This window comes from Myxocyprinus asiaticus, chromosome 44 (genome assembly GCF_019703515.2).
Source record: "Myxocyprinus asiaticus isolate MX2 ecotype Aquarium Trade chromosome 44, UBuf_Myxa_2, whole genome shotgun sequence".
In the NCBI taxonomy this organism is placed as follows: Eukaryota; Metazoa; Chordata; class Actinopteri; order Cypriniformes; family Catostomidae; genus Myxocyprinus; species Myxocyprinus asiaticus.
Window position 1 is genome coordinate 227,577 of NC_059387.1, and position 12,995 is coordinate 240,571.

The 12,995-nt window shown below is 39.4% G+C and overlaps 1 protein-coding gene across 2 annotated transcripts in view; it reads right to left on the minus strand.

Moving 5' to 3' along the window:
• The window catches only part of gnal (guanine nucleotide binding protein (G protein), alpha activating activity polypeptide, olfactory type), a 173,306-nt gene that overhangs the window by 1,612 nt on the left and 158,699 nt on the right, over positions 1-12,995 (minus strand). The gene's annotated exons all lie outside the window — the stretch shown is intronic.

Below are 12,995 nucleotides of genomic sequence, written 5' to 3' on the forward strand. Positions count from 1 at the left end.
GTGCCTAGATTCAGAGCCAATCTTTTTTTAACTGCAGCATACACAAAATCATACATACACTGCTCCTCTAATGAATGAAAGCTTGCTCAGTTCTTGAAGCATGAGATTGCTGCAACTGGAGGGTGAGATATTAACAGTTCTACGCATTTGGGAATTTACACTTTCAGACATGCTGTAATTCAGAAGAATATGCCAGTTTGTTTTGAAAATGTGTATGATTTACATAAGGGATGTGCAGAATGACGAATTTCACTGACGTTTAAAAGTAAACTAGTCAACTAGTCTAAAAAGTAAGAAACTCCCAGAAAACAGTCAAAAAACATTGTGTGTTTATGCAACCCATTTAAAATACTTAATCTATTCCAACAGCCAAATCCGACACTAAATTCTGTTGAATAGGTGCATTTATCTGCGACATGCTTGCCTTGCATTATGATCACTGTAGATTAAATATAGAAAATGGCATACATTAATTGAATAAACCAGCAAATTGAATAAAGCAAATACAGGCATATTTATTGAAAACAATTGAATGAATAGTGCAGGACCAATAAAGCCGGCATCTCACAAGCTGATTTTTCCAATGATTTTCAGGTGTTAGCGTCATAAATCACCTGCCAGGCAGAGGGAGACAGAGTGCGCATTAGCATTTCTCAGTAGGTGTTAATCACTTGACTGTCGGGACTCCCTGCTGAGTTAATAAAGGAATGAATGAATGAATGTTAAAAAAATGTATTACATGGATCTCTGGAATACTCAATTCTGATTGGTCAATGGCGCCATCCAGCAGTCAGATATTGCTCCATAACTACCGCACATCCGGGGATTTAGACGTATCAAACCGCTCATCTGGGTTCTGCGAGCCATATCTCCTGCTTCTTGGCTCACTGTGCAATCTCTACAAGTAAGCTAATAAAATAATTTCAACTCAAATCAATGTTTCATGTCTATTTAGTTATTTATTTGGCAAATAGTCTTGTAATAGGCTGAATATTTAAGAGTCAGACGGTCAGTTTCACAAAATAAACACCAACAGAACTCCAACACAAACCGGAGGTTGATTCCAGCTGTTCAGCAATTTCTTCTCAAATTACTTAGTTTCAACACAAATCAATATTTTATGTCCACATATTTATTTATTTGGTTAGAAGCCATGTAATAAGCGGGATAATGTACAGTCAGTCAGTTGTTATCGCAAAATAAACTCCTTCAGGGTGATACAAGACCCCTCGCTTCGCGTCAGGGTCCTGATCACCCTGTTGGGGTTTATTTATACATTATCCCTTACATAGCACTTTTCTAACACTACATTCAAAGCACTTTACACAGTGAACAGGTGAATCTCCTCAACCACCACCAGTGTGCAGCATGATGATGCGACGGCAGCCATAGTGCACTCACCACACACCAGCTGTTGGTGGAGAGGAGAGAGGAAAGTGATACAGCCAATTCATAGAGGGGAATTATTAGGAGGCCATGATTGATAAGCCCCAATGGGGGTAATACGGCCAGGACACCGGGGTTACAACCCTACAATTTTACAAAAAGTGCCCTGGGATTTTTAATGACCACAGAGAGTCAGGACCTCGGTTTAACATCTCATCCGAAGGATGGTGCTTATTTACAGTATAGTGTCCCCATCACTATACTGGGGCGTTAGAAGTAGGACCACACAGACAGTAGGGTGAGCACCCCTTACTGGCCTCAATAACACCTCTTCCAGCAGCAACCTTAGATTTCCCCAGAGGGCCTCCCATACAGGTACAGACCAGGCTCAACCCTGCTTATCTTCAGTGGGTAATGGCTTTAAAAACTGAAAAAACACATCCTGCTTGTTTGAAAAAATAATTCTGTCACTGAGGCGGGGTCTTGTGTTCTCATCAAGTGACCAATGAGCTTCTTCTTTTACTGAAGAACGGACAAGATGTCAAGCTGATGTGAATGTTTTCATCGTACTCAGATTCAGTCACCAATCTTTTTTCCTGCACTAAAATGAGCCACAACAGTCTGTTTTTATTGGATGTATTTCTTTTCTGACTGAAAGCTGCATATGGACATGCTTCTTCGACAAGCCTCAATTGGATTAATAAACAATAATGCACTTTCACGAGGTAAAGTTACTCCATCTTCACGATCACTTCTCTCTTGTGTAGCGGCAAAACAGACACGGAGAGAGAGAGAGAGAGCACCTGTGAGAGCTCCGCGACCGTGAGAACAGGTACTTTTCGATGCAAAAGCAACTAATGAAAGATAAAAATAACCACACCATAAATTTTCCAGTTTTTGTCCATTTTAAAATATAATCTTGTGAAAGCCAACCGAACCATGAAGATAATGCAACATTGTAACTATTTTAACCCGTTTTGGCACAAATCAAGCAAGCTACATGTCTGAAAATGCCCTAAATCACTCTATTGCAATTGTTTTTGCTCACATAGTACTCCTGTTGTTCTTTCAGCAAGCTCCATGTGACAGGGATCAGAGAGAGATAGTTGCGATGAGTCTGCAAGTGTGACGCCTTGGCCAAAATCAAGTTGACTGGAGTCTGCGTGATGTCATGCAAGTGTGATGCCAGCTTAAAGCAATCCTAATAGCATGTTCTAAAAGAAATTCACCAAGTAAGTTACTTAACATAGTAAAACAGTCAGGACACTATTGAAAACAATTAACAGGTAAGCCAAATCTATGAGAGAAAAAATATGCTGAAAGGTTGTATGTATTTCAGGACGTGCATTAGCCTATGATCTAATTTGACAGCTGTTCGTTAAAGAACGTTAACCATTAAAGGGATAGTTCACCCAAAAATTTAAATTCTCTCATCACTTTTAGAAAAATATTTCAGCTCTGTAGGTCCATACAATGCAAGTGAATTGTGATCAGACCTTTGTAGCTTAAAAATCACATAAAAAAAAAAAAGTCCTTTTTTACTCTAAATCTCCACTTTAACTTTCAGATGTAAGAGTAAATGGTCTGATTAAAGAGTAAAGAGATTGAGAAGTTTCTTACCCACACCTATTACATCACTTCTGAAGATATGTATTTAACCACTGGAGACATATGGATTACTTTTATGTTACCTTTATGTGATTTTAGGAGCTACAAAGGTAATATACCATTCACTTGCATTGTGAGGACCTACAGTGCTGAAATATTCCTCTAAAATCTGTAAATCTTCATTTGTATTCTGCTGAAGAAAGAAAGTCATACACATCTGGGATGGCATGAGGGTAGGTTAATGAGAGAATTTTCATTTTCGGGTGAACAATCCCTTTAACAGTTACAATGTAAAAAAAATAGCTAGGATAGAAAAAAATAGGCCTGTGAGAAATGCTCAATATACCAAATGTATTGTCCTAATCATGATGTGTACACAGAATAAAAGATAGTTTAACCTGTTAAGCAGTCGGCACGTCGTTGAAAACAGCCTTATTGATCAGCAGGGTAAAAATTATATATATATATATACATATATATATATATATATATATATATATATACACACACACACACACACACACACACACACACACACAGTACTGTGCAAAAGTTTTAGGCACTTGTGAAAAATGTTGCATAGTGAGAATGTCTTCAAAAATAATGCCATAAATAGTTTTCATTTAACAGTTAACATCATACAAAGTCCAGTAAATATAAAAAGCTAAATCAATATTTGGTGTGACCACCTTTGCCTTAAAAACAGCACCAATTCTCCTAAGTACACCTGGACACAGTTTTTCTTGGTTGTTGGTAGATAAGATGTTCCAAGCTTCTCCGAGAATTCACCATAGTTCTTCTATCTATTTAGGCTGTCTCAAATGCTTCTGTCTCTTCATGTAATCCCAGACTGACTCAACATTCAGTGGGGGCTCAGTAGGGGCAATGACATCTGTTGCAGGGCTCCCTGTTCTTCTATTCAATTAGCAAAAGTAATGGTTGGGAGTCTAAAATGTGTATTTCCTATTGACAAACTAAAATTGAAGAAATAAATAACCATCTTAAGACAAATGTTTTTGTAAAACATCTTATATGCCCAAGACTTTTGCACAGTACTGTATATATACAGGTGCATCTCAATAAATTAGAATGTCGTGGAAAAGTTCATTTATTTCAGTAATTCAACTCAAATTGTGAAACTCGTGTATTAAATAAATTCAATGCACACAGACTGAAGTAGTTTAAGTCTTTGGTTCTTTTAATTGTGATGATTTTGGCTCACATTTAACAAAAACCCACCAATTCACTATCTCAAAAAATTAGAATACATCATAAGACCAATAAAAAAAACATTTTTTAGTGAATTGTTGGCCTTCTGGAAAGTATGTTCATTTACTGTATATGTACTCAATACTTGGTAGGGGCTCCTTTTGCTTTAATTACTGCCTCAATTTGGCATGGCATGGAGGTGACCAGTTTGTGGCACTGCCGAGGTGGTATGGAAGCCCAGGTTTCTTTGACAGTGGCCTTCAGCTCATCTGCATTTTTTGGTCTCGTTTCTCATTTTCCTCTTGACAATACCCCATAGATTCTCTATGGGGTTCAGGTCTGGTGAGTTTGCTGGCCAGTCAAGCACACCAACACCATGGTCATTTAACCAACTTTTGGTGCTTTTGGCAGTGTGGGCATGTGCCAAATCCTGCTGGAAAATGAAATCAGCATCTTTAAAAAGCTGGTCAGCAGAAGGAAGCATGAAGTGCTCCAAAATTTCTTGGTAAACGGGTGCAGTGACTTTGGTTTTCAAAAAACACAATGGACCAACACCAGCAGATGACATTGCACCCCAAATCATCACAGACTGTGGAAACTTAACACTGGACTTCAAGCAACTTGGGCTATGAGCTTCTTCACCCTTCCTCCAGACTCTAGGACCTTGGTTTCCAAATGAAATACAAAACTTGCTCTCATCTGAAAAGAGGACTTTGGACCACTGGGCAACAGTCCAGTTCTTCTTCTCCTTAGCCCAGGCAAGACGCCTCTGACGTTGTCTGTGGTTCAGGAGTGGCTTAACAAGAGGAATACGACAACTGTAGCCAAATTCCTTGACACGTCTGTGTGTGGTGGCTCTTGATGCCTTGACCCCAGCCTCAGTCCATTCCTTGTGAAGTTCACCCAAATTCTTGAATTGATTTTGCTTGACAATCCTCATAAGGCTGCGGTTCTCTCGGTTGGTTGTGCATCTTTTTCTTCCACACTTTTTCCTTCCACTCAACTTTCTGTTACCGTGCTTGGATACAGCACTCTGTGAACAGCCAGCTTCTTTGGCAATGAATGTTTGTGGCTTACCCTCCTTGTGAAGGGTGTCAATTATTGTCTTCTGTACAAACTGTCAGATCAGCAGTCTTCCCCATGATTGTGTAGCCTAGTGAACCAAACTGAGAGACCATTTTGAAGGCTCAGGAAACATTTGCAGGTGTTTTGAGTTGATTAGCTGATTGGCATGTCACCATATTCTAATTTTTTGAGATAGTGAATTGGTGGGTTTTTGTTAAATGTGAGACAATTTGTATATTGGCATACCTGGTATAAAATAGTACTTTTCTAGGCTACTTAGAGCATTCAATTTTGATGAGCAAAATTAACATGGTCCGATCAAATACGGGACCTGACTCACCTGAGGCTGTACTTGAAAAAGCCACTCAGTGGGAAAATAACTTGCAAGCACGCACAGATTTGAAGAAGACTCAAATGTGAAAGCATCCATAGCGACATGCAAGCCAACTTTTTGGAAATCCGCTTCCAGCACCACATCCAAAGCGTTTTCCATAGCTACTTTTCTCATCTTACGAGAGGAAATTTTCCTGCGTGCGCTGCGGGTAAGAGAGGGAAGAAGCACGAGCGGCCTGAGGTGAAATTAAACTTTGTATACATCTGCTCCAGATATCCTCTTTTTTATTATTGTATTAACTATATTTAAAATATAACATTAACATGACAATAATTTAAGTGCATCCTTTGTACATTATTCCAAACTTTTGGCCGCCAGTGTATATTTTTTAAAGATTTTGCTCTTATGGAAAGAAATTGGTACTTTTATTCACCAAAGTGGCATTCAACTGATCACAATGTATAGTCAGGATATTAATAACGTGAAAAATTACTATTACAATTTGAAAAATGTTTTAATAGTAAACTACTTTAAAAAAAACTTAAACTACTTCAAAGTGTTCTCATAAAAAAATCCTCCACGTGCAGCAATGACAGTTTTGCAGATCCTTGACATTCTAGCTATCAGTTTGCCCAGATACTCAGGTGACATTTCACCCCACGCTTCCTGTAGCACTTGCCATAGATGTGGCTGTCTTGTTGGGCACTTCTCACACACCTTACAGTCTAGCTGATCCCACAAGTGCTCAATGGGGTTAAGATCCATAACACTCTTTACCAATTATCTGTTGTCCAATGTCTGTGATTCTTTGCCCACTCTAACCTTTTCTTTTTGGTTTGCTGTTTCAAAACTGGCTTTTTCTTTGCAATTCTTCCAATAAGGCCTGCACCCCGTAGTCTTCTCTTTACTGTTGTACATGAAACTGGTGTTGAGCGGATAGAATTCAATGAAGCTGTCAGCTGAGGACATGTGAGGCATCTAATTTCTAGAGAAAGCTGTTTCTTTTTTTGCCATTTTTTGACCTAAAATTGACCTTAAGACATGACACTCTATTGCATACAGGGGCAACTTAAAAACAAACACAAAGACAATGTTGAGCTTCATTTAACAAACCAAATAGCTTTCAGCTGTGTCTGATATAATGGCAAGTGATTTTCTTGTACCAAATTAGCAAATTAGCATGATTACTCAAAGATAAGGTGTTTGAGTGATGGCTGATGGAAATGGGGCCTATTTAGATTTAATCAAAAATGACTTTTTTTGGAAGGTCACGTGACGCCATGCGAGGATCGGACGTGTGAACAGCGAGCTCTGCGCACTCTTAGGGGCTGGATCATACAGTATGCCGCATTCACCAATAAATCCAAAGCACAAGAACTCGTGGAATTGGAAGGGAATATTAAAAGTGCCAAGGTAGAGCTGAAGCGCCGAATGGCCTCAGAGAATTAACCGGATTGAAATACAGATATAATACTATTTTGTTGTGGAAGGTGGAATTTTGGCTATTCAGGGCAAGTCACTTTGAGTCGGGGGACAAAGCAGGGAAGCTTCTGGCTAGATATATAAAACAGAGAGAGTCTTTTTCTATTATTCCCTCAGTGAAATCTGCTGGTGGTGAAATATTTAGCTCAGCCAATGATATTAATAATCCTTTTAAAGAATTCTATCTTGATCTTTATAGTTTCATATCTTCATCTACTGAAGAGGTTATTAGAAACTTTGTGGAACCATTAGAACTTCCTAAACTGTCGGCTGAGCAAAATAATTATCTTGATTCTGATAATAACCTTGGAGGAGCATGGCGAGATAATTAAGGCCTTGCCTAAAGGCAAGGATCCGGGGCCAGGCTAGACATTAAAATATTGTCCAAAACTTTGACTAACATCTCTTATACGTACAGATCAGGTGGGGTTTATTCGGGCCATAGCTCTTCTGATAACATTAGGCGTTTAGTCAATATAATGTGGTCAGTGGTGAATGATCAGACTCTGGTCGCTGCCATCTCACTTGACGCCGAAAAGGCATTTGATATGGTAGAATGGGATTACCTTTTTAAGATTTTGAAAATGTATGGGTTCGGGAATACTTTTATTGGATGGATTAAGTTACTTTAGACACACAGTAGTGGCTGTACAAACAAATGGATTAATTTCAGATTATTTTACTCTGGCTAGCGGCTCCAGGCAGGGTTGTCCTCTTTCCCCATAATTGTTCTGTCTTGCCCTGGAACCATTAGCAGCCGCGATAAGAAAGGAGGATGATTTTCCAGGGGTGATGGCGGGAAGTGTGGCTTTATGCAGATTATATTTTATTATTCGTCTCCGACCCTACTAGATCTATGCCTTGCCACCACAGAATTATGAATTCCTTTTCTAAGTTCTCAGGATACAGAGTTAATTTGTCTAAATCCAAAGCTTTGGTTCTGACAGCGTACTGCCCGGTAACGGCTTTTCAGCCATGCGCCTTCCAGTGGCCCAAACAGGGCATTAAGTATTTGGGTATTTTATTCCCAGCAAATCTGTGTGAGTTAATTTTGACCCTTTAATAAAAAGGTTTTCGAGCGATGTGGGCAGGTGGGCTTCATTACATTTATCTATGATTGGGAAGGTTAATGTTATTAAAATTAATTGTATCACAAAATTCAACTACCTGCTACAATCTCTCCCTATAAATGTCCCCCTCTCTTATTTCAAGCAATTTGATAGCATAGCGAAGTCCTTCATTTGGAATGGTAAACATCCCAGGTTACATTTCAGTAAGTTGCATAGGCTGAATGACAAAAGGTGAGCTAGGCCTACCCAAGATTTTGTTTTATTATTATGCATTCGGTCTCAGACATTTGGTTCATTGGTCGCTTCCTCCTGAGAGAGCCCCTCCCTGGTTTTGTATTGAACAATAATTAATAATAATTGTATTTATTTATCACACATTTGCACATATACAGTGAAATTCATTTTTTTCACATATCCCTGCTAAGCTGGGGTCAGAGTGTAGGGTCAGCCATGATATGGTGCCCCTGGAGCAGACAGGGTCAAGGGCCTTGCTCAAGGTCCCAACAGTGGCATCTTGGCAGTGCTGGGGCTTGAACCCCCAACCTTCTGATCAGTAACCCAGAGCCTTAACTGCTAAGCCACCACTGCCCCCAAGAACAGGAAGTTCTTGCCCCTATTTCGCCATTGCAAAGCCTAAGCTGGAGAAGTTAAGTTACACCCTGTTATCTCGCATTTGCACTCGGTATGGACAAACATGTCCAGAGTGTTTAATTCGAACATTTATTTAAATGTTGCTTCGAGCATTTGGCTGAACCCAAAGTTATGTATTAATAAGTCCCCTTTCTGCTGGACAGAGTGGATTGTGAGGGAGGTTAATATGCTCGGTGACCTATATGAGAGTGGAGTGTTGAGATCCTTTGAAAATATGGTTCAATATTTTGGGATTCCCAGGTCTCAATTCTTCAGGTATTTACAGCTGTGCCACCTGCTCTGTACTATTTTTGGGAGTAGCATACACCCTCCTAGAGTGGCAGATACTCTGGGAGTGGTAATTACTGCTTTGGAAAAGGTCATGAGTCATCAGTGTATTACTCCCTGCTAATTCAGAGTCTGGGGGATGGAGCTTCAACTTCTCTCAAGAGATTATGGGAGAAAGATTTAAACTTGGTATTGGAGGAGGGAGTGTGGGCAAGGATTCTAAAAACTTCAAGTCTACATCTAGAGATGCAAGGGTGCACCTTGTGCAATTTAAGATTTTACATCGATTCTGTTGGACCTCCTCTAGATTGTATAGGCTTGGTCTTAAAGCCAAACCCACCTGCTGGCAATGCCATACTGAAGATGGAGACACCATCCATGTTTTTTGGGGGTGCCTTAAGATCCAAGAATTTTGGCTGAAGGTGCAAAGTTTTGTGTGTGATGTGTTGGGAACTCAGGTCTTGTTCTGCCCCAGACTCTGTATTTTGGGAGATAGGGAGGTCATGGATTTGGTAGATAAGTACATGAAGGACTGGGTTTTGACCGGTGTGATGATTGGTAGGCAGGTTATTTTGAGGAGTTGGAAGTCGGATGGAGCACCCTCGTTCCCGGAGTGGTGCGCGGAGATGGGGAGGGTGGCTGCCTTCGAGGAGGGGTCGAGCATTAGGATGGGGGTTAGGGAAAATTACAATAAGAAATACGGCAATTATTTAGCATTTTTGAGGGAATCTCGAGGTGGGGCGGTGGAGTGAGTAATTTAGAGTTTAGTTTTTTTTTTAATTATTATTATACTTGATTTGTATGTTATTTTATGTTGTTGTTTTAGTTTTCTGTGTGTGTGTCTATAATCTATTGACCACAGGGGTGTTCGTGGGGGGGGGGTCAGAGTGGGTTGAGAGTTTGGTATGGGGAGGGGATATAGTGGGGGTTTAATGTTTAAAGTTTTTGATTCATTATACAGATGTTGTTGTATTTTTTTGTGTTAATTTATGAATCAATAAAAATTTTAATAACAAAAAAAAAAAAAAAAATAGCCATTAAATACCATATCGTGGTTAAACTATGTTATGGAGAACACGCTCTTAGAGAAATTCAAACCATTTGTTTCATTTATACTGAACACGGAATACAATATTTACATGAATGCCTCATTCAGAGATAGGATAGCATACATGTTTTAACTCTGTTGAGCTGAAGCAGTTGTGGGCATTGTTGTGCTTGTGCTGGTGTCTTTTGCACCACTTCTTGTGTCATCTATGGAAAGTGCTTACAAAAACAAGGTGGCAAGATTGCAAACAAAGTGATGTAAAACTGCCTGAAGATGTCAGACGTGCACTCCACCTCATCAAATGTAACCAAATGCAACCATTACAGATAGACATACAGTATATTGACAAACAGCAGCAAAAGCAGTAGTTATTAAAAAAGTGTTACTGTGTCCTGTGATTTATACGAATAGGATGTGTGGGGTGTCGGTTTGATTTTAGTTGCGGTGACTGACCTTGGTGCCCCCTCAAAAAAAAAAAAAAAAAAAACTTTGTCAGTAACCCAACAAAGTTACTGCAAACGGATTTAAACACAAATTAAACAAAAAAATAAACATGCAAACACAAATCTTAGTATACATGATGTAATGTGAGTTGAAGCGATAAAGACAGTTTGAGTGATTATAAGTGCTCTCAGTTTTACTCCAACACACCCTCTCTGTGTCAATCAAACATGCACACTTACAATCTCTCATCAGTCACTCATCCCAGCTCTGTTTTGAGAGAACCCCCCCATTTAAACCAGCGTATGTGTGTCTTCACTCAGTTGATTAATAATTAGTGATTTGTGTTACACCAAAATGCCAAAGACGGTAAACAAATCATAGATAATCATGATTTCTGGACTTGAGCAGATTTGGAGCTTGTAATGGATATGTATCACTTTCATTTTTAAATGCATTTCCGCTGTGTGTGATGCTCTCATGGTGTTTACTGGTTGCAAGTATGTCACATTGATCTTTAATTGTGACAACAGAACTATTCATAACTGTTTTTAATTCAAATAAAAGTTAAGTGTTTCACAATTACTGTAAATTGAATGTAATTTTATAGTGAGGGGCAATAACATATAACCGCAGCATATAACTTCCAAAAGTGTGATTGGTATCTGCCTAAAATTTCCTGGTCGGTGCACCACTAGTTATTGTAAAAACTTGGGTTGAGGGTTATTTCAATTCTGAAACACAAGACAAAGTACAGATCTTAAAGGGTTAGCTCACCCAAAAATAAAAAAATTGTACTCACATTCTCTCATTATTTACTCACCCTCATGCCATCCCAGATGTGTATGAATTTCTTTATTTTGCAGAACAACAATGAAGATTTTTAGAAGAATATCTCAGCTCTATGGAGTTGTCCATAAAATGCAAGTGAATGATAGCCAGACCTTTAAAGCTCCAAAAAAGTAGATAAAGGCAGCATTAAAGTAATCCATAAGACTCCAGTGGGTTAATCAATGTCATCTTTTTTCCAATCGGTTTTGGGTGAGAACATACCACAGTTTAACTCCTTTTTCACAATCAATCTTGATAGCTGTCTCCTTGGTGATCATGATTTAAAGCTCAAATACACTTCCTATAGCGCCATCTAGAACTCTGCACATACATCAAGCACTAGGAAGTGCATTCGAGCTTGAAATCATGATTGTGCCTAGAGATTGCATTGGCAAGATGTACAGTGAAAAAGGAGTTACATTTTGTCTGTTCTCACCCAATACTGACTGGATCACTTCAGAAGACATTGATTAAACTACTGGAGTTGAATGGATTACTTAAATATACTTTATCTTATTTTTGGAGCTTCAAAGTTCTGGCCACCATTCACATAATGAAATGACCTACAAAGCTAAAATATTCTTCTAAAAATTGTTTGTGTTCTACAGAAGAAAGTCATACACATCTGAGATGGCATGATGGTGAGTAAATGATAATGTCAAAAAGGGGCCTTATTTTTTATTCTGTCCAGGAAAAAGACAGCACTCAATACTTTGGAGAGGTACACAGACTGTTGTCACACATCCGTCAGACATATACACTCAGTGACCACTTTATTAGATACACCTGTACACCTATTTATTCATGCGATTATCTAATCAGCCAATGGTGTGGCAGCAGTGCAGTGCATAAAATCATGCAGTTATGGGTCAGGAGCTTCAGTTAATGTTCACATCAACCATCAGAATGGGGGTAAAAATAAATTTGATCTCAGTGATTTTGACCGTGGCATGATTGTTGGTGCAAGACAGGCTAGTTTGAGTATTTCTGTAACTGCTGATCTCCAGGGATTTTCAAGCACAACAGTCTCCAGAGATTACTCAGAATGGTACCAAAAACAAAAAACATTCAGTGAGTGGCAGTTCTGTGGACAGAAATGCCTTGTTGATGAGAGAGATCAACAGAGAATGGCCAGACTGGTTCGAGCAGATAGAAAGGCTACGGTAACCCAGATAACCTCTCTGTACAATTGAAGTGGGCAGAATAGCATCTCAGAATGCACAACATGTCAAACCTTGAGGCGGATGGGCTACAACAGCAAAAGACCATGTCAGGTTCCACTGCTGTCAGCCAAGAACAGAAAGCTGAGGCTGCAAAAGCCTACCATCTATGTACCTCAGCAGAAATCAAGATTCATCAGACCAGGCTGTTTTTCCAGTCTTTAACTGTCCAGTTTTGGTGAGCCTGTGTCCATCTGGCAGCAGCCATGAATCCCAGGTCAAGCACTGGAGAATAGATAGTCTCCGAGTTTCATTACTAAGAAGGAAATCTGACAACTGGGCACAAACACTCTCTTCGCCCAACTGATTCTTTGCCCTTTTCCCCCAACATGGTTTGAGTGCAGGTTCCTGGGCCAGTGCGGATTCTCAAATTGTTCCGTGCA